Consider the following 21,256-nt stretch of genomic DNA (forward strand, 5'->3'; position numbering starts at 1 on the left):
TCTGTTATACTCATAGACATTATTTTAACAGTTATAAAACTTTAAAGTGTTTTCTATCCAAATCTACCAATTATAGATTGTAGCTTCTGGGCCTGAGTGACAGGCAGTTTACTTTGGGCCCGATTTTCATCCGGATGTCAAAATACCGCCCCCTATCCAATTAATTGATCTAAATTGCTTTTGTTTTATAGAGGAGTACTGAATTGCATGGTCTCTAAAGGCACACTTAGGTGTCCCATAAAACAAGGGGTTCTGCTGTAACTACAGATGAAGTATGACGTTTACATACATACACCTTAGCCAAATACATTTAAACTCAGTTTTTCACAATTCCTGACATTTAATCCTAGTAAAAATTCCCGGTCTTAGGTCAGTTAAGATCACCACTTTATTTTAAGAATGTGAAATGTCAGAATAATAGTAGAGAGAATGATTTCTTTCTTTCATCACATTCCCAGTGGGTCAGAAGTTTACATGCACTCAATATTTGGTGGAATTGCCTTTAAATTGTTTAACTTGGGTCAAATGTTTCATTTGGCCCATTCCTCCATGACTGAGCTGGTGTAACTGAGTCAGGTTTGTAGGCCTCCTTGCTCCACACGCTTTTTCAGTTCTGCTCGCAAATGTTCTTTAGGATTGAGGTCTGGGCTTTGTGATGGCCACTCCAATACCTTGACTTTGTTGTCCTTAACCATTTTGCCACAACTTTGGAAGTATGCTTGTGGTCATTGTCCATTTGGAACACCCATTTGCGACCAAGCTTTAACTTCCTGGCTGTCTTGAGATGTTGCTTCAATATATCCACAAAATGTCCTTCCACATGAAGTCATCTATTTTGTGAAGTGCACCAGTCCCTCCTTCAGCAAAGCACTCTTGTTTGTACTATTGTTTGTACAGATGAACGTGGTACCTTCAGACATTTGGAAATTGCTCCCAAGGATGATCCAGACTTGAGGTATTGGCTGATTTCTTTTGAATTTCCCATGATGTCAAGCAAAGAGGCACTGAATTTGATTGTTGGCATTGAAACACATCCACAAGTACACCTCCAATTGACTCAAATGATGTCAATTAGCCAATCAGAAGCTTCCAAGCCATGATGTCATTTTCTGGTATTTTCCAAGCTCTTTAAAGGCACAGTCAACTTCTGACCCACTGGAAATGTGATAGTGAAATAATATGTCTGTAAAAAATGGTTGGATAAATTACTTGTCATGCACAAAGTAGATGTCCTAACCAGCTTGCCAAAACTAGTTTGTTAACCAGAAATTTGTGGAGTGGTTGAAAAACAAGTTAATGACTCCAACCTAAGTGTATGTTATGTCTGGAAAAAGTCCTTTATAAATTATTCTGTCCTAGTTAAACAATTCATCATCTAGTAGACTTTGATTAAATGTCCAATATCCTCACTCATATGGAAATTCTGTAAGAGTAATATATATGCCAATTATGTGATGCTCCGACCGCATTCTTTCCCCTATCAACACTTTTTAAACTTTTGGTGCCAGAGAGAATGACATAAGAATTTAATCAAGACAACTAGCTTGATTAAGCCTCTGCCATGTATATCTTACATGGTCAGGGTATTTAAGCCTCCATATATCCACTAAATCCAATATATCCATGACATAACGTTTATTCTTTCAGTGAAATACGGAACCTTTCCGTATTTTATCTAACGGGTGGCATCCAAAAGTCTAAATATTCCTGTTACATTGCACAACCTTCAATGTTATGTCATAATTATGTAAAATTCTGGCAAATTAGTTCACAACGAGCCAGGCGGCCCAAACTGTTGCATATACCCTGACTCTGCGTGCAATGAACACAAGAGAAGTGACACAATTTCCCTAGTTAATATTGCCTGCTAACATGAATTTATTTTAACTAAATATGCAGGTTTAAAAATATATACTCCTGTGTTTTGATTTTATGAAAGGCATTGATGTTTATAGTTAGGTACATTCGTGCAACGATTGTGCTTTTTTCGCAAAAGCGCTTTGTTAAATCATCTCCCCGTTGGCGAAGTTGGCTGTCTTTGTTAGGAAGAAATGGTCTTCACACAGTTCGCAACGAGCCAGGTGGCCCAAACTGCTGCATATCCCCTGACTCTGTTGCACTGAACGCAAGAGAAGTGACACAATTTCTCTAGTTAAAAGAAATTCACGTTAACAGGCAATATTAACTAAATATGCAGGTTTAAAAATATATATACTGTCGTATTGATTTAAGAAAGGCGTTGATGTCTAGGTACACATTGGTGCAATGACCGTGCTTTTTTTTTGCGAATGCACTTGTTAAATCACCCGTTTGGCGAAGTAGGCTGTGACTCGATGATAAATTAACAGGCACCGCGTCGATTATATGCAACACAGGACAAGCTAGATAAACTAGTAATATCATCAACCATGTGTAGTTTGTTTTTTATACGGTAAGTTTAATGCTAGCTAGCACCTTACCTTGGCTCCTTTCTGCACTCGCATAACAGCTCTTGACGTCCCTCTGGGTGCTTCAGAAACTCAGCTCTATTGACTATTTGTTGCCGGGGGCCAATAGCAACAATGAACGCGTGTCGCATTTCCACAACTGAAGTCACACTTTGTGATTGTGAACACTGAAAGAAAGGAATACCAGTAAAGTAACCAGATATAACAAATGAAATGCACCGATGCAACTGAAGAAAATAGAGCAAATTAAAATAACAGGAAGGTCAAATATATTTAATAAGCAAAGGAAGAAATAGTACCTCTGCGCCTCACTGAAAGCTTGACCTTTGTGGTTGTTGTCCAGCCTTATATGTGCAGAAGGGGCAGCGATGAAGTTGACTGCTGCTGTGTTTTTGTTTTTTTTGTGGACTCTCGCCCGCAAATAACCCGCTACTGTCTCTATACATCAACGAAAAATAAGCATAGACATAAAAGGCATGATAATTAGAAAGGCATAAAATAGGCATTTCATTTCATTATTGTATATACTATGTGTAGGCTGTGTAGACTCGCTGTGTGTAACTTAGGGAATGGCTGTCGGCGTCAACGATACACATTTTAGATCCAGCCAAACACAACAAGGCATACATTGAAGAAAAACAAAATCAACGATCAAATCGATTATTTAAACCTAGGCTTACATGCTCAAGTAGGCAAATGTAGTCCAGATTAGACTCCTTCAATGTAAGCAATTAGCTAGTTACTTTGCAAAAGGGTGCTAATGAGCTTGCTCACATTGGTGCGGTAGTTGGTTCTATAAAAATATACCACTGCACTGGTATAACATGAATATTACCAAGTACATGATGCATAATGACAGTCTCACTTCCATGGTTTATATTTTTATCCATGTCGGTTAGGTTCGATTTAAGATTCGCTTTCGTTGACTTTGATACCTTCGACTTGAACCTCAACTTGGGTGACCTTGAAGGGTTCGGGTTAAACGCATTTGACTCTGCCCACATTGAGCCCTGCCCCGAACTGCACACTGCATTCGGGCTTCTCCATTTAATGGCAGTTTCATTGAGGACTTAACACCCATAACAGGAGCATGAGAGGGAGTTCGAAAACCTTCCATTTAAAATGTCCACTCGCACAACTCCTGAGACCCAAACACGGAGCATGCGTTGAACACTTCGCTTGATGCCGTTTTTCCATAAGCAAAAGTCGACATTAGCATGGCGTTTAAACCACCTGCAGAGCGAATGTCTCTAATGTGCCCAAAGTAGTTCCCCAGTGCTTTGTCAATGTTATTTCTTGATGCGCATCAGTTCTAGCATGTTAATGTTATGTGGGAAAAGGGGTTGGAAATAGGTGTCTCCATAATGATCATCTAAATAGCCTACCTACAACTGGTAAAAAAAAGTTGCCACGACGTGTAGCTCTGTAGCCTCTCAATCACGTGACTAACATCACCACCGTTAAGCCAAACGCTCCCATTGGCTGGCTAGCGTTGTCTCACTCACTGGCGATCAGCGCAGAGACCGTGACCTTCCAAGGTAAGGATGGAAAGTGTAATTCAACAATTAGCTGCCTACGGTAATGCAGGCCTATTAGCATCATGTTTGGTAACATTTGCCCATGAGTTTGAAATGAGTTGTAAAAATGTCTTGGAGAACTCTGCTGAATTCCCTCAATTGAAGGTCAGCTAAGTTAACCTAGGCTACTTAACGTTACTAGCTCGGTATTTGAAGTTGTATCATTATTATTAGTCTGTTATCAGGTAAAAGCATATGCTTATTATTCATCATTTCTCAAATATTTATTAGCTAATAATTCAGTCGAATAGGCTATGCTGCAGCCATTGAATGTCTTTTGAGCGTTAAGGGACGTTTATGGCTAGCTCAGTCCACGACATTATGTTGTTATATTTTTCAATCTTGAAATATAATGGAAAATGTTATTAACCAGTGACTGAGATGTTGCGCTACGTGATATTCACTTCCCGGACTTGGAGAGCGCCCCTCTGAATAACGGGGCCTGGTTTTGGCTTAACTGCTTTGGGCAAAAGAAAGAGGCGGACTAAACTACCTGCTGCAGTGCTCTCTCAACCAACACACACGCCTCTGGCGCTCCATACCACTCACTCACTCAGCAACAGCTTGCCTTACTGCCTGATAGTCAGCGGCAGCAGGTCACAGTGAAATAGAGAAATTTCATGGGGGTGGCGGTGCAACTTAGAAGTAGCTCCAAAACCTACAACCCGCGACCAATACATTTTCACCCAACGACATCGTTTTTAAAAAATAGGCCAATTATAGGCCAATCGCTGACATGGCAACCCTGAGTTAGATGGTCTTATCTCTGTGATGGTGGTGTTTGTCTCTCTTTCTTGCTCACTCAATTTCTCTTTATCACCCTCTCCATTTTACCACCTTTCTCTCTCCACCCAAACGGATGAGTAATCCCTCTCTTCGGGGTCTGCTCGGTGGCCGCCAGCGTCTTGCCTAGGCCCTGAGCAGCTGTTCCCTAATTTCAATGGTGCGGCCTGCGGCGGCCTCAGCGAATCGATGCCCCCTCAATTCAACATCCCCTCCCGCCTTCGTCTCCGTGTCCAACCAACCACAGGCTAATTTCCGTCCATGATTGGTGTTAATTGTTTCAATGTAAAATTTAAACTCCCCGGAGGGGACTGAAGTTATTGCGTCTAATGATAATTCCCGAAACCGTTTTTGTCTCACAATATGGCCGCTTATTTGACTGTGCCCTCGCTGAATGCAATTAGGGCTTTCTTGCGATTTCTCAGTCTTTTTGTGTATGTCTGTGTTGAGGCTGAGTGAGTCTTGATGTAAGGTTTCTTTTAGGCCCAACCAGTGAAATATTGTCTTCAGATAGCTCAGTTGTGATGCGAAACGGGTAAAGGACGATGGGAGTGTTTGGCTCAATGAATAATGTACTTGCTTTTGTGTTTCTACCCCTGCCCAACTGGCACAGAATAATGCTTTTTAACAGCTGTCAATTGCGGCGATTGAAGCATCAGGCTTAATTCTCTCCATCCCTGAGTGACATGCTGCATGTTTAATAACACCCATCTTCCTCTCTGCTTCTTCCTTTCATGCCTTTCATTTCATCCTGAATGCTCCCAGGAATGCATTAAAGCTCAGGTACTGTGTGTGTCTGTGTGTGTTAACAATGTATTTAAGTGTCACTCCACAACGATACAATAATACAAAATACAGATGTTTTTTCCCAACCACATTGTGGACCACTTACATAGAGTTTTGACACACGAAAAAGCATCATGGTACAGGTGTCAATACATTACATCTATACACATGCGTGAACAAAAAAGTACAGTGTGTTCGCTAACCTCTGCCCTGCAGCGGTCTGTGCTAGTTCTAATTTGTGTGTATGTGATGTGCCTTCGTCCTCACACTTTCATGTATGGAGGTAGCATCACCTTTTAGATATAGACTTATGTATATTTTCATTTAATGGTGCCAAATGTATTTTCCTGTAGCTATATTATTAGGACAAGAATTGGAAAAGCAATTGTGGTTGTATAGAGATTCACAATTTCACATCTGAAAATGAGGCTCCTCTCCACTGATATGTTGCAATACCCATTAAACAGCAATATGGAATATGGTCGTAATCTGTGCAGTGAACATGATAACTAGGATTGCTGCACCGCTTAATGATTATAAACCGAGGTAATGAGCGCGATTTATCTGTTGGACGAACATCGAATCTCAACTGCTGAACCAACGTTAAAGTGATGTTCAAGATGGTCTAATCAGGCCTCCCGAGTGGCGCAGCGGTCTAAGGCACAGACCCGGGTTAGATCCCGGGCTGTGTTGCAGGCCTGGCATGTCCTTGTCCCTTCGCGCTCTAGCGACTCCTGTGGCGGGCCGGGTGCATGCACTCTGACACGGTCACCGGTTGTACGGTATTTCCTCCAACACATTGGTGTGGCTGGCTTCCAGGTTAAGCGAGTAGTGTGTCACGAAGCAGTGTTGCTAGGCAGAGTTGTGTTTCGGTGGATGCATGGCTCTCGACCTTTGCCTGCAGAGATGGGACAAGACTGTAACTACTAATTGGATATCACAAAATTGGTGTTACTTCTTCCTGGGTTTAGACAAAATCATGAACCAAACCAGTAAGCGGGTTTGTGAACGTGTTTTAATCGATGTGTGATTGGGCTGAGGTTTTTCCCATTTTTATGTGTGAACATTGCTGTATTGACTACCAGGAGTTGAGTAGTCTACACGACTATTCGTTCTTGCATAGTACAATTCTTTAGTGAAGAAGTGAGTCCATTTGAATTCAATCTCTTTTTGACAGCATCCCTTTGATTTAAACAAAACTTTCCATACATGTTTGCCCATGGTCAGAAAGTTACTTTTTAAAATCTTTTTTTGAACATTCAGGAGATAAAGGTGCTCAAAGTTGACCCATTTTGCATAAACAGTTGGGTTTGATATCATTCAAAAGATTAGTGTTAAATTGGCATTTTTAAACCTTTAACGTCTATCTAAAAATGCATAAACATATTCTCATATTCTCACAAGACCCTATTTCATGTGAGGTTTTGTGTTCCTGCCATCCGTTTAGAGACAGCATGCTTTTGAATACAGGGCTGGTGTCATTTCAATCATAGAAATAGAACTCATAGATTTGACCTATCCCCTCAGACCACTACACAGACCTAGACTACACTACACTACATTACACTACACTATCCCCTCGTACACTATTTTAGACTTAACTTCTAAATACTACCAAAAAGATCCACCCACCATCGAATGTCAACTTAAATATTGTGTATTCTATTATCCATATTTCTATGATTTCAATAGGTTTACTGTTGAGGATTGGCAGTATAATTTAAAACAACAGATATTCCCATTTATTTTTAGTAAATTTATCCGCCAAAACATGACATGTATTCAAGTCCATGTTGTCTTAACCAATGGCGGGCGGGCCCAACACAAAATGTGTATCTGGGGCTGGGGGAATTATATATATAAATAAATATATAAATATATTGATAAAGGTAATTTTATATTTTTATAAAATCTCCAGAAAATACATTTTCGGGATGGAAAAACCATATAAATGCAATGAATATAATGGATTTGGAACCTCTAACCCTGTCAATAGATAAGGTAAAGGGGTCAATGAAACACAGACGGTTCAACAAACCTGATCGAACAAAGTGGATATTCGTCATCCATCATGATTCATGTATTGTAACAGGGCCACAATGTGGTTCCTTAAATCCGATTTGGATATATTTGTTTTCGCTGCTTAACATTTAGGTTTCCCTTTTCAGGTGTAGAAGAAGGGACTGCTAAATGCTAACTTTTGTTCATATAAACCGGTTTATAGCTCACACACACAAATCGGTAGTGGTAGTCAGCCGTTTTTAACTGTAATGCAGTTGATTGGTGACTGACACGAACATGTGTTGGGGTTGACATTCATACAAGCATTAAACTACATTTTTCTTTACCTCAACATAGCAAAAATATTTTGCACTGAGGGGACATGAGGTAATTCGGGATCTTTCGAATGTCCCTTTCCCCCACACATTTCCATGGCAATTCCATTGTTTTGGTCAAGTTCGATTGACCTCTTTACCGCATCCATATACAGTTCCAGTCAAAGGTTTTGACATACCTACTCATTCCAGGGTTTTTCTTTATTTTTTTTACTATTTTCTACATTTTAGAATTATAGTGAAGATAACAAAACTATGAAATAACACTCTTGGCATTCTCTCAACCAGCTTCACCTGGAATTTATTTTCCAACAGTCTTGGAGTTCCCACATATACTGAGCACTTGTTAGCTGCTTTTCCATCACTCTGCGGTCCAATTCATCCCAAACCATCTCAATTGGGTTGAGGTCAGGTGATCTGATGCAACACTCCAGCAAGGTTTTAACCAATCAGCATTCAGGATTAGAGCCACCCGTTGTATAAATGGCCAATAAGACCACGGCTAACGTGAAGTGCCTGGCTACAGCCCTTAGCCTGGCCATATACCACTAACCCCCGAGGTGCCTTACTGCTTTTGTAAACGGGTTGCCAACACAGTTGGCAAGGAACTACACATCTAAATTGAAAATGAATGTTGCTTTAATTAATTAATTAATTAACAAATACATTCCGCCAGAAAAAAAGTAGTCCGGACAAAAGTCTCATTGCTAGACTGGTTGCTATGCAACAACTACAGGCTAGCTTTCATGCTTACATTAAATGTATGCAAAAACCGAGCATTGGCGCCACTTCTAGAGTGACTAACACATGGCAATTATTTATTCATGTTGATCTGAATGCTGCCATTTATTGTGCACAAGTGAAAAAATGGCCCCATGTTATCATTTGTTGTTGGCTTGCCCATGTTATCGTTTGTTGGCTCCATGCTGCTGGAAATGAATGCTGTTCTTTTAACTGGGGGAGCTGCTGCTGTGTTGTCAGAGAGAATAGTGATCCAAAAAGCAGTGGTTTGTAAATCTGCGACGGGCCAGCTCTTTTGCAGCATTTCTGTGAGGATGTTCATTTCCCAACGGCATTTTTTGTGTACCTGAAACATAAGACATTAGCTAATGGTTAGGATAATAGTTAGGCCTACATAGCAACCGATTATATTGTCAGTGTACATTAGAATGATTTAGCAAGCTAACAGTTACATACCATATGTAGCCGTTCACTGGTGGGCAGCTTTATCGTAACCCCTCTTCCCTCAACGTTTTAATTACGCCGACAGACACATTGTTGCTCGTTGTGAATTCGGTGTCCTTCTGTATGCTCCATGCCAAACCGAGAGAGGGGTTCGTTGATATGTCTGTTCAAGTCCAGCATAGCTGCTAATCCCATATTCTTCGGCATTCATGTTTCTCACGGAACCATACAGGTCCCGTAGAATGATGTTCAGCTCCGTGTATATGTTGTGTTCGCAAACTCACAATGTATCCCTTTTTTCTGCACATCAGTCAGTGAAGCAGGTAAGTGCCCACATTGTTTGTTTCACACTATTATTTTTGTTTCGGTTTCTCAAGTTAATCTAAATGCTAATTTTGTACATCTGCATGTCAAACTATTGTTGATGTATCCATTTTATCGAGGTGAAAAGGAGTTACATCATAGTCATGGTATGCGGTTTCACATACACGCGACTGAATGTTGTTTTAGCCAATCCGTATCCAAACTACCCGGTTTATAAATGTTGTTATTACGTTTGCGCAAAATAACACAGCATTAGCCATAGCAAAATTGAGAGTTGCAGGAAATTAGCTTTAAAACAGCAACATTTTCTCTCAGGTCCATGCCAAAAAGTGTGGAATTACAGAAAATGTGCTTTAAAACTGCAAACATTTCTCACAGTTCCATGGGGAAATGTGTAAAATTACAGGAAGTTAGCTTAATAATGAAAAGATGTCTCTACACTGCAAAAATTGTTCTCTAAAATTCAGCCACTTCGACTGGCTGACCGCGCCCAATGCCATGCCTAAGCCCTTTTTTGATCAATAAACAACCCTGATATCAATCTCAGCCGTTCATGTTTTCCAGTGATGTACATGAATGTCTCATGGTATGGTGGGGTATGCAAAATGGGTCAACTTTCAGCACCTTTTATCTCGTGAATGTTTTCGCGTCCTGGTCCAAAAAGTCACTTTCCGAGCACATCTACAATGGGAAAATATGTATGTAGGGTTTTGTTCAAATCAAAAGGGATGCTGTCAAAAAGCGATTGAAATGAAATGGATTTACCCAGAATAGTGTTTGTGTTACCCTATTAGCTGGCTATTGCTTTAGATTGAATACCACTCCTTAAATGTAGTACGCTCACGTACTCTTATCAGATGTTCTGATACTCCAGTATTCTCATGTCCCGATTTGACTCAAGGACGCTGCTGGCTCCGGACAAAATCAGATTAGAGATGGTGGAGAAAAAAATAGGAGTGCTAGGTGAACATTCAGTTCAGAGTTGAGCACAAGATGAATGAGAGCGAGAGAGGAGTCAGACGAACATGTCAGACAGACGCGCCTGTGGAAAAGCAGGGGTCCTATTTTTAGAGGCCGCCTTTGTGGCGGCCTGTTCTGCTGTGCCTGGGTTCAACTGCTGCACGGATGCAAAAGCCCCAGGTCAAAAGGATTTACACAACATCATAGAGACACACAGAGACCGATCCAAGCACTTGCTTCTGTAATGACCGACCTGGGAGAACACATCTTCGTTTTCTTTTTTGCCTGCTATGTAAGCAAGTTATGTAGCCTACATTTGTAATATTTTTGCATATAAAATGTTGTCCTGAACATGGACTGATTTGGCAATTCCCTCATCATTGACTGTTGGTAAGAGTTTGAATTTCCAAAACAACAGTGTTGAGTACAATGCTTACAGGGTCATATTATGCCATCTAATCTCCCCCACTCTCCCATGTCTCTGTCAACATTGGATGATGACTTCAGCATTGTGCCTGGTTTGTGACTTTCTCTGTACTCTTCCACTCCTTACTTATCTCATCTAGGTTACACACACTGTCTCACAGTTTTGCCTGCAAAGATGAAATGTTATGCAGCCAATGTAATGGGGAGATTGAATATTCTGTGGTGTTCACCAAGCCACGTTCATTTCCAGGCTTAAACACTTCAACTGCTGATCTTGTTATTTCATATACCTTATTTTACATTGCACAATGCTCAGACCCACTTTCATATGTTCCAATGGCCATCAATCATACAGTTTGCAGACCGAGTGTATCGGTTAAGACTGAACACCTCACTATGGCCCTGACACACATCTTAATACAGGGGCATTTCGACCTATTCTCCAGGGCCCGGTTTCCCAATAGCAATGTAACTTAGGCTTACGACTGTTTTAGCGATGCGTCGTTACTACAACGGCCGAAGATGTAACATCCATTTCCCCGTCAGAGAACGTTAAGCTAAGTGCATCGTTGGAGCCTGTGTCGATACTCATAGGATGGAAAGAAAGGAAGCGCAGCTGTTCCGATCAGCTTTCAACACTCAAATGTTACCTTTTAACATTTAGAATTATTCCATAATACTGTAGATCGTTCAGCTCCTAGAGAGATATCACCAATATGGCTGCAGATATTGAGGCAGCTTATTCTAATGCTTATACTGTATAATAATGCACTAAATTAAAATATTTGACACATCATTGTTGTTACACATCATGAAATACTGTAGGTACAGTACCAGTCAAAACTTTGGACACCACATCATTCCAGGTTTTATTTGTTTTAATACATAGTGGAATAATAGTGAAGACATCAAAACTAGGAAATAGCAGATGTGGAATCATGTACTAACCAAAAACAGTTAAACAAAATAAAACATATATTTTACAGCCACCCTTTGCCTTGATGACAGCTTTGCACACTCTTGACATTCTCTCAACCAGCTTCACCTGGAATACTTTTCCAACAGTCTTGAAGGAGTTCCCACATGTTGAGCGATTTGTATTTTGAAATTTGTGAAACGCAATCACACAGCCACAATCAATCGGAGAACATAGCTGACATTTTACGTATTCCTAACCAATTGGGTTTCTGTTTGTTTCTTTGAGTTGTTTGTAAGTTATATTTTAACTTATTTTGTACATACTATTGCTGCTACCGTGTCTTATGACTGAAAATAACTTCTGGACATCAGAACTGCGTTTTCTCACCACGGACTGGCAGAATCCTTTTTTTCCTTTAACGAGCCCGATGTGAATGATATACTGCCTTCCCGGGAACAGGCCCAGATCCCCGACATTTGCGAGAAGAAAAGGCGGAGAAAAAGCGTCCAGAGAGTGGGCTGCCTCCTGAGAACTCGTAGGCGATCAAATAAAACCCCACTTCCTTCCAATCGGCTAGCAATGGCATTAGGCACACCACATCAGTCAAGTGCATCGATGACGCCCCCCCCCCCCCCACAGTGACCGTATGTACTGTACATACCCCGACCAGGAGTCATGGATTACAGGCAACAGCCGCACTGAGCTAAAGGGTAGAGCTGCCGCTTTCAAGGAGTGGGACTCTAATGCGGACGCTTATAAGAAATCTCACGATGCCCACTGACAAACCATCAACAGGCAAAGCATCAATACAGGACAAAGATTGACTCGTACTAAACCGTCTCCGGTGCTCGTCGGATGTGGCAGGGCTTGCAAACTATTACAGACTACAAAATGGAAGCACAGCCGCAAGCTTCCCAGTGACACGAGCCTATCAGATGAGCTAAATTACTTATATGCTCGCTTTGAGGCAAATAACACTGAAACATGCATGAGAGCACCTACTGTTCCGGAAGACTGTGTAATCACACTCTCCTCAGCCAATGTTAGTAAGCCATTTAAACAGGTCAACACTCACAAGGCTGCAGGGGCAGGCAGATTACCAGGACGTGTACTGCGAGCATGCGCTGACCAACTGACAAATGTCTTCACTGACATTTTCAACCTCTCCCTGTCCGAGTCTGTAATACCAACATGTTTCAAGCAGACCACCATAGTCCCTGTGCCCAATAACACTAAGGTAACCTGCCTAAATGACTACTGAACCTGTAGCATTCACATCTGTAGCCATGAAGTTCTTTGAAAGGCTGGTCATGGCTCACATCAACAGCCATCATCCCAGAAACCCTAGACCCACTCCAATTTGCATACCGCCCCAACAGATCCACAGATGATGCAATCTCTATTGCACTCAACATCACCCTTTCCCACCTGGACAAAAGCAATACCTACGTGAGAATGCTACGCATTGACAACACCTCAGCGTTCCACACCATAGTGCCCTCAAAGCTCATCAATAAGCTAAGGACCAATAAACACCTCCCTCTACAACTGGATCCTGGACTTCCTGACAGGCTGCCCCCAGGTGGTAAGGGTAGGTAACAACGCATCTGCCACGCTGATCCTCAACACAGGGGCCCCTCAGGTGTGCGTGCTCAGTCCCCTCCTGTACATCCTGTTCATTCATAACTGCACGGCCAGGCACAACTCCAACACCATTAAGTTTGCCGATGACACAACAGTGGTAGGGCCTGATCACCAACAATGACGAGACAGCCTATAGGGAGGAGGTCAGAGACCTGGCAATGTGTTGCCAGGACAACAACTTCTCCCTCAACAAAGGAGATGATTGTGAACTACAGGAAAAGGGAGGACCATGCATGCCCCCATTCTCATTGACGGGGCTGTAGTGGAGCAGGTTGAGAGCTTAAAGTTCCTTGGTGTCCACATCACCAATAAACTAAGGTGGTCCAAGCACACCAAAACAGTTTAGAAGAGGGCACGACAAAACCTATTCCCCCTCAGGAGACAGAAAAGATTTGACATGGGTCCTCAGATCCTCAAAAGGTTCTACAGCTGCACCATCGAGAGACTGGTTGCATCACTGCCTGGTTTGGAAACTGCTTGGCCTCCGACTGCATGGCACTACAGAGGGTACATCACTGGGGTCAGGCTTTCTGCCATCCAGGAACTCTACACCAGGCAGTGTTCTCTCTGCTACCGCACGGCAAGCTGTACCGGAGTGCCAAGTCCAGGTCCAAGAGGTTCCTAAACCGCTTCTACCCCCAAGCCATAAGACCATCTAATCAAATGGCTACCCAGACTATTTGGATTGCGCCCCCTCCCCTCTTTTACACCGCTGCTACTCTCTATTGTTATCATCTATGCATAGTCAATTTAATAACTCTACCTACATGTAAAGTTGAAGTACATTTAAACTCAGTTTTTTCACAATTCCTGACATTTAATCCTAGTATAAATGTCCTGTCGTAGGTCAGTTAGGGTCACCATTTTGTTTTAAGAATGTGAAATGTAGGAATAATAGTGGAGAGTGATTTATTTCAGCGGTTCTTTCTTTCATCACATTCCCAGTAGGTCAGAAGTTTACATACACTCGATTACTATTTGGTAGCATTGCCTTTAAATGGTTTAACTTGGGTAAAAATTTAGAGTAGCCTTCGACAAGCTTCCCACAATAAGTTGGGTGCTCGCACACACTTTTTCAGTTCTGACCGCTAATTTTCTATAGGATTGAGGTCAGGGCTTTGTGATGGCCACTCCAATACCTTGACTTTGTTGTCCTTGAGCCATTTTGCCACAACTTTGGAAGTATACTTGGGGTCATTTTCCATTTGGAAGTCCCATTTGTGACCAAGCTTTAACTTCCTGACTGATGTCTTGAGATGTTGCTTCAATATATGCACATTTCCTGCCTCATGATTGTGAAGTGCAGCAGTCCCCCTGCAGCAAAGCCCCATAACATGATGCTCCCACCCCCGTGCTTCACGGTTGGGATGGTATTCTTTGGCTTGCAAGCCTCCCCCTTTTTCCTCCAAACATAACGATGGTCATTATGGCCAAACAGTTCTATATTTGTTTCATCAGACCAGAGGACATTTCTCCCAAAATTATGATCTTTATCCCCATGTGCTGTTGCAAACCGTAGTCTGGCTTTCTTATGGAGGTTTTGAAGCAGTGGCTTCTTCCTTGCTGAGCAGCCTTTCAAGTTATGTCGATATATGACTTGTTTTACTGTGGATATGGATACTTTTGTACCTGTTTCCTCCAGCATCTTCACAAGGTCCTTTGCTGTTATTCTGGGATTGATTTGCACTTTTCGCACCAAAATATGTTAATCTCTAGGAGACAGAATGCTTCTCCTTCCTGAGCGGTATGAAGGCTGCGTGGTCCCATGGTGTTTATACTTGCGTACTATTGTTTGTACAGATGACCGTGGTACCTTCAGGCGTTTGGAAATTTCTCCCAAGGATGAACCAGACTTGTGGAGGTCTACAACCTTTTTTCTGAGGTCTTGGCTGATTTCTTTTGATTTTCCCATGATGTCAAGGAAAGAGGCACTGAGGTTGAAGGTAGGCATTGAAATACATCCACAGGTACACCTCCAAATGTCTCAAATTATGTCAATTAGCCTATCAGAAGCTTCTAAAGCCATGCCATAATTTTCTGGAATTTTCCAAGCTGTTAAAGGCACAGTCAACTTAGTGTATGTAAACTTCTGACCCACTGGAATTGTGATACAGTGAATTATAAATACTCTGTCTGTAAACGATTGTTGGAAAAATGACTTTTGTCATGCACAAAGTACATGTCCTAACCGACTTGTGTTTTAAAAACGAGTTTTAATGACTCCAACCTAAGTGTATGTAAACTTTCGACTTCATCTGTACAATTTACCTCAACTTACTGGTGCCTCCCCCCTTTACTGCTGCTCTTTAATTACTTGTTACTTTTTTCTTATTCTTCCTCATCTTTTTTTTTAAGCTGCATTGTTGGTCAGAGGCTCATAAGTAAAGCATTTCACTGTAAGGACCGGTTGTATTCAGTGCATAGTCACTAATAACGATTTGATTTGGTTCCCATTCAAGTCAGGACTGGCAGCCATTGCTGATGTACCCATGAGTTTAACAGTCAAATTGCCCGGGTTAGAGGTTCCAAAACCCTTCTATGGATTATATGTCTATGGCCATAACGCAACAAGTGGTTCTATATTTGGCGAGCATGCTGCCCAAATTGCGGCCCTCTCGACTAAGCTGTGGATCAGGTTTTATCACAAGCACTATTTTATTTCTATCTATTGATCCTCTGTGGGTAAATTATGTTCTCTGGTGTAGTATTTTGACTGATGTCTGTTCAGACAGGAGTAATGTAGTTTTTGGAAGATTTATTTATTTATAATATTTTTGGGGGGACATTTGTTCAATTTCAGGGGATGCACCCCTACTTCCTGCACCTATGGCCTTAATGGCCTTAAGATGCTTTTGGGAAACCAGACCCTGGCTGTTTTTGATCCCGCTGACTTGCCCTACATCCTGGGAGATGTCTGTGCCTATTATTTCAGGCCTTTCCTCTTCCTCGCCCTCCCCATCCCTCTCCTCCTATCATATCGGTCGTCACTAGTTACCACAGCCACAAAGTCAAAATTGGCTGTGTCATAAAAGTTCATGAAAACAAAAAATGTGCTTTTTGGACTTAACCTTATGCCTCATCTTAAATTATCAATGTGGTTGAAGATTAGGTTCAAAATCATATTTTAAAAAGACAAATTGTTCAAATAGGCAGGGTTTAGCCATAATTATGACTTTGTGGCGGTGGTAACCTGGTTTGGCTTGCAAATCCTGTCCACTTCATACCCGGACAGGAAATGTGCCCACGCCAACTCATGCCAACAGCAACACAATACCTTGCTGCCTCTCGAACTGGCAGAGGTGGCGTGGGAACAGCAGCATCAGGAAGTCCACCCTAGAGGAGGAGATGGCAGCAGTGTATTAGCAACTTATTTTTTTTTACAAGTAAGGGTCCTGGCCCCTTATTGATATGCGCAGTCAGCAATTTAACAAGGCTTTAGACTCTTTCACATATACTAGCATGAAGATAATGTACTTTGGGAATTGCACCGTCATGATCAGTAATGGCAGGCTGGTAGCGTCAGTTTTTAGCTGCTTTGGTTAGCTTGACTGGTGCTAATCGCTTACTGGTTTGTTAATGAGTTTTATATTTGTTGTTGAAATAATCAACCGTGTTGCACAACTTAAAAGACACCGAGACTTCTAGATTTATAGCCAGGCGTAATAGATCTCTTCTTATATGCTATTGGCCTATTTAAGAAATGGCAAATGTTACCCGGTGATACGAGTATTTGCATTGATTAACCTTTTTTGAAATTGTAATTTCAGTGAGGTATTAGCGCCGGTATTTGCTTTGACTGGTACTTATTGACTTGTAGGAAGATGCAGAGGGGGAGAGAGGAGAGTTTAAGCTCTTAGTCTTTGTGCTGATGTCCAGCTACTGTGTGTGAGTGGGAAAGGCCATGTCAGATTTGTTGTTTTATAGGAGCTTGATAGATTCACAATATTTTTCACCTTGATACAGTGGCTTTGTGGAAAAGACTTGGTTTTTTAAATTGCCGCTTTCTGTTGTCCTAATTTTCTTGTTTTCCTTTGGTTCATCGCATGCAGTCGTGCTAGTAATAAAACTAACTGTAAAATGCTTATTTTTTAAAAATCTAAAGACATCACTCTTGCTTTTATGTGCTTGTTGTCTGCCTACAGCGTGCACCTGTGTATGTCCATGCACATACGTGTGAGTTTGCTTTTGTCTTCCCTACCGTGGTAATGAACTTTGTACGACCCTAATGCTATGCATCCTGAACCCATAATGTTTGGAACAAACTTATAGCCACAGTGGTTAGCAGAGAACATTACAAATGGCTGGTGTCTAGGCTTTCTTGACCCCTCGAATGAATCTGAATCCATTAATGTTACGCACCGCTAGCATTGTTACATCAGTGTTCCAATCAAGTAAAATCAATGTGCCCTTGCCTTTCCTTTGCATTTAGATTGAAGTTGTTCAGCAGAATGCCAACCCCATAGTCTATATCTGAAATGGCCCCTTATTCCCTAAATAGCACCTTATGGGCCCTGGTCGAAAGTAGTGCACTATATAGGGAATGGGATGCTATTTGGAACGGAGCCATAGTCTCGTTGTCACTGGAAAGCATTAGAGTGCGACCAAGAGTGTCTGGTTGTGGTCCCCAGACGCGACCCCAACAACCCCCCCCCCCCCCCCCCCCCACTGCCCCACCCATTGCCGTGGTGATGTAATGACATAATGATGTCCCGGTCCCTTGACTATTGTTGCGAGCAATGCTAATGACACCGTCATCAGCACCAGAAGCAAACACCTGAGCTTGTTTTGGTGATGCATTACATCATCGCCCGGGGCCTAGAAAGGGTGATGGGAATGATGTCACAGTGGGTATTCTCATGTTCCGTCGGCTTGAGGCCAGCCGGCCGATAATAAATGCTGTAACCCCTGGTTTTGAGGCATTGTCTCTATTAACGCAGTAGTTATACGGTGTATACGTGAGCAAATAGCCCCCTCAAGCACGACTCAATGTGTAAATATGGTGTTTACTATTCCATTGACCCACATTTGATCTGCATCAGAGAGCCATATATAGATGGCCTGTACATACGCATGTTCAGTAGTTGTTGTTTTCCTATCCAACACTGCAATAACAAGAATCACTATAGGTCACTTTGCCACACCACATCCAAGGCTAATGTAAGGATGGTGTAAACAGAAAAGTTGCATATCTGAAGACTGGCAGCACTGGCAACACATACACTATATATACAAAAGTATGTGGACACCCCTTCATATTAGTTGATTTGGCTATTTCAGCCACACCCGTTGCTGACAGGTGTATAAAATTGAGCACACAGCCATGCAATTTCCATTGACCGTAGAATGGCCGCAAAGTGGTAGGCCAGACAAACTCACAGAATGGGACCGCCGAGTGCTGAAGCGCGTAACAATTGTCTGTTCTCGGTTGCAACGTCAGCACAAGAACTGTTTGTCGGGAGCTTCATGAAATGGGTTTCCATGGCCAAGCAGCCTCTCTCAAGCCTAAGATCACCATGCACAATGCCAAACTTTGGCTGGAGTGGTGTAAATCTCACCCCGATTGGACTCTGGGGCAGTGAAAAAGCGTTCTCTGGAGTGATCTGGCAGTCTGACGGACTAATCTGGGATTGGCAGATGCCAGGAGAATGCTACCTGCCCCAATACATAGTGCCAATTGTAAAGTTTGGTGCAGGAGGCATAATGGTTTGGGGCTGTTTTTCATGGTTCGGGCTAGGCCATTTGGTGCCATTGAAGGGAAATCTTAACACTACAGCATACAATGACATTCTGTGTTTCCAACTTTGTGGCAACAGTTTGGGGAAGGCCCTTTCCTGTTTTAGCATGACAATGCTCCAGTGCACAAAGTGAGGTACATACAGGAATGGTTTGTCGATCTGTGTGGAAGAACTTGACTGGCCTGCACAGAACCCTGACCTCAACCCCATCGGACACCTATGGGATTAATTCTACCGCCGACTGTGAGCCAGACCTAATCGCCCAACATCAGTGCCCTACCTCACCAATGCTCTTGTGGCTGAATGGAAGCAAGTATCCGCAGCAATATTCCAACATCTAGTGGATAGCCTTCCCAGAAGAGTGGAGGCTGTATATGAGCAAAGTGGGGACCAACTTCATATTAATGCCCATGATTTTGAAATTAGATGTTCGATGAGCATACTTTTGGTCGTGTAGTGTATTTTGTTAGTGTAACAAAGCTATTTCTCTTTGACGGTCATTGTATGAACACTGCTGGGTTTTCCTATTTGCCCGTTGGGGCTTTGATTCTCATTTGAATTGGCAGTATATTATTGTGCCATTTCAAGATAATAATATCAGCTCCGAGTCACTCGGCTGCCTATTGTTCATTGTTTTGGTGTGTGTCCTAAATGGCACCCTATTCCCTATATAGTGCACTACTTTTGACCAGGACCCAGAGTGACTGTAGGGAATAGGGTGCCATTTGGGACGCAATCTTGCATTGCCCTTTAAGCCATTGTTCACTGTGCCTTCGTCATTTTAAAGCGCTGTTCTTCTCATATCTCAGTGTCCGTCACCAAGCCTGGCCCGCTGGCCTCATATCTGACAAGGGGCCCTTTGTGTTGCCAATAACAAGAATCCCCTAAGGCAGCTGGCGAATGTTTGGCCCACCAAGTATTCCCACTCATAATAGAGAGATATACAGTATGTGATTGTGTGCAAATGTAAGCGTGTTTTAAAATGATGTTTTAATCAAATATTATATCCATTTGGGCTTCTTGCAGTCCATTTGCAGTCTACAAATTATTTGTAATTATGTTCTGGCCCCCTGATCATCCACTCAAGACAAAAATCGGCCCACGGCTGCATCTAGTTGTTGATCCCTGCCCTAGGGGAATGGGCATCCCCTGTGTGTGTGTGTGTGTGTGTATGTATGTATGTATGTATGTATGTATGTATGTATGTATATGTATATGTATGTGTGTGTATGTATATGAATATGTATGCGTGTGTATATGTATAGATGTGTGTGTATATGTATGCGTGTGTATATGTATAGATGTGTGTGTATATGTATGTATGTGTGTACCTAGTGGTATATTGTGAAGGGTGGTTACAGTGTGTGTGTGTGTGCTTGCGTGTCATGATTTGATAGAGCCTTCAGCCCCGTCTATGATGTGATACCACAGCCCATGCTCGATGGGGGCCTTTTCACCAAAGTAGGGCGGTGGAGTCGGTGACGAGATGGCTTCTGTCTCTGACACACACGTGTGCCCCCCCCTCTTCGCTCTCTCTGTCTCTCTCTTTCTACTTCCTCCATCTTTCTGTGTCTCTATGCGTCTCTATGCTTCTGTCGCCACAGCAACCACCAAAGGCCCGTGGGGGCGAGTCATGCTCAGTCGCCTTGGTTACTATACTCCAGCCGTTTGACAGTGGTGACATCATTGTCATACTGATTCAAGGAGAACTATGTTCATCTCCATAGCCATGGTCCTCTTTCATTTTATTACCCACTGTCTTTGAGCAAGTCTTTATCAGGCCCACCTTTCCTCTTTTCTCCTCTCTCACTGAAGAGGATGCTCCCCCTCTCTCCCCCCCCCCCCCTCTTTCTCTCTCCACCGCCCAGGAAATTGCTTTCCTGGTTCTGTTACCATGCCAACTGGCTGCAGCCGCGGTCCTCTGCTGAAGTGAGTGTGATAATGGCATTACTCTCGCTGGGCTCACCACCTCTCACGAGTATCCTTTTGATTTCTCTCAGCTTTTTGCTCTCCTTTGCGTCCTCTATCTCTCTGTGTATCTGTTTATCTGTCTCTAGCTAGCCTATTCATCCTCATCCCTCTCATTTTCTCTCCTCTGTCCATCTATCTCTTTTTAAGCCTTGTAGACTGGGTG

General features: G+C 42.4%; 1 protein-coding gene across 10 annotated transcripts in view; it reads left to right on the forward strand.

The window, feature by feature from the left end:
* Positions 1-21,256, forward strand: part of rapgef2b (Rap guanine nucleotide exchange factor 2b) — a 144,316-nt gene that overhangs the window by 87,560 nt on the left and 35,500 nt on the right. Inside the window, exon 1 of one of the 10 annotated variants that reach the window (XM_031790248.1) lies at positions 3,766-3,985. The exons of the other annotated variants lie outside the window; for them this stretch is intronic. The gene's annotated coding sequence lies outside the window, so the exon portion shown is untranslated. Of the gene's footprint in view, positions 1-3,765; positions 3,986-21,256 lie in introns of those variants that run through there. 10 annotated transcript variants of the gene reach the window in all.

Source organism: Oncorhynchus kisutch, linkage group LG15 (assembly GCF_002021735.2).
Source record: "Oncorhynchus kisutch isolate 150728-3 linkage group LG15, Okis_V2, whole genome shotgun sequence".
NCBI lineage: Eukaryota > Metazoa > Chordata > Actinopteri > Salmoniformes > Salmonidae > Oncorhynchus > Oncorhynchus kisutch.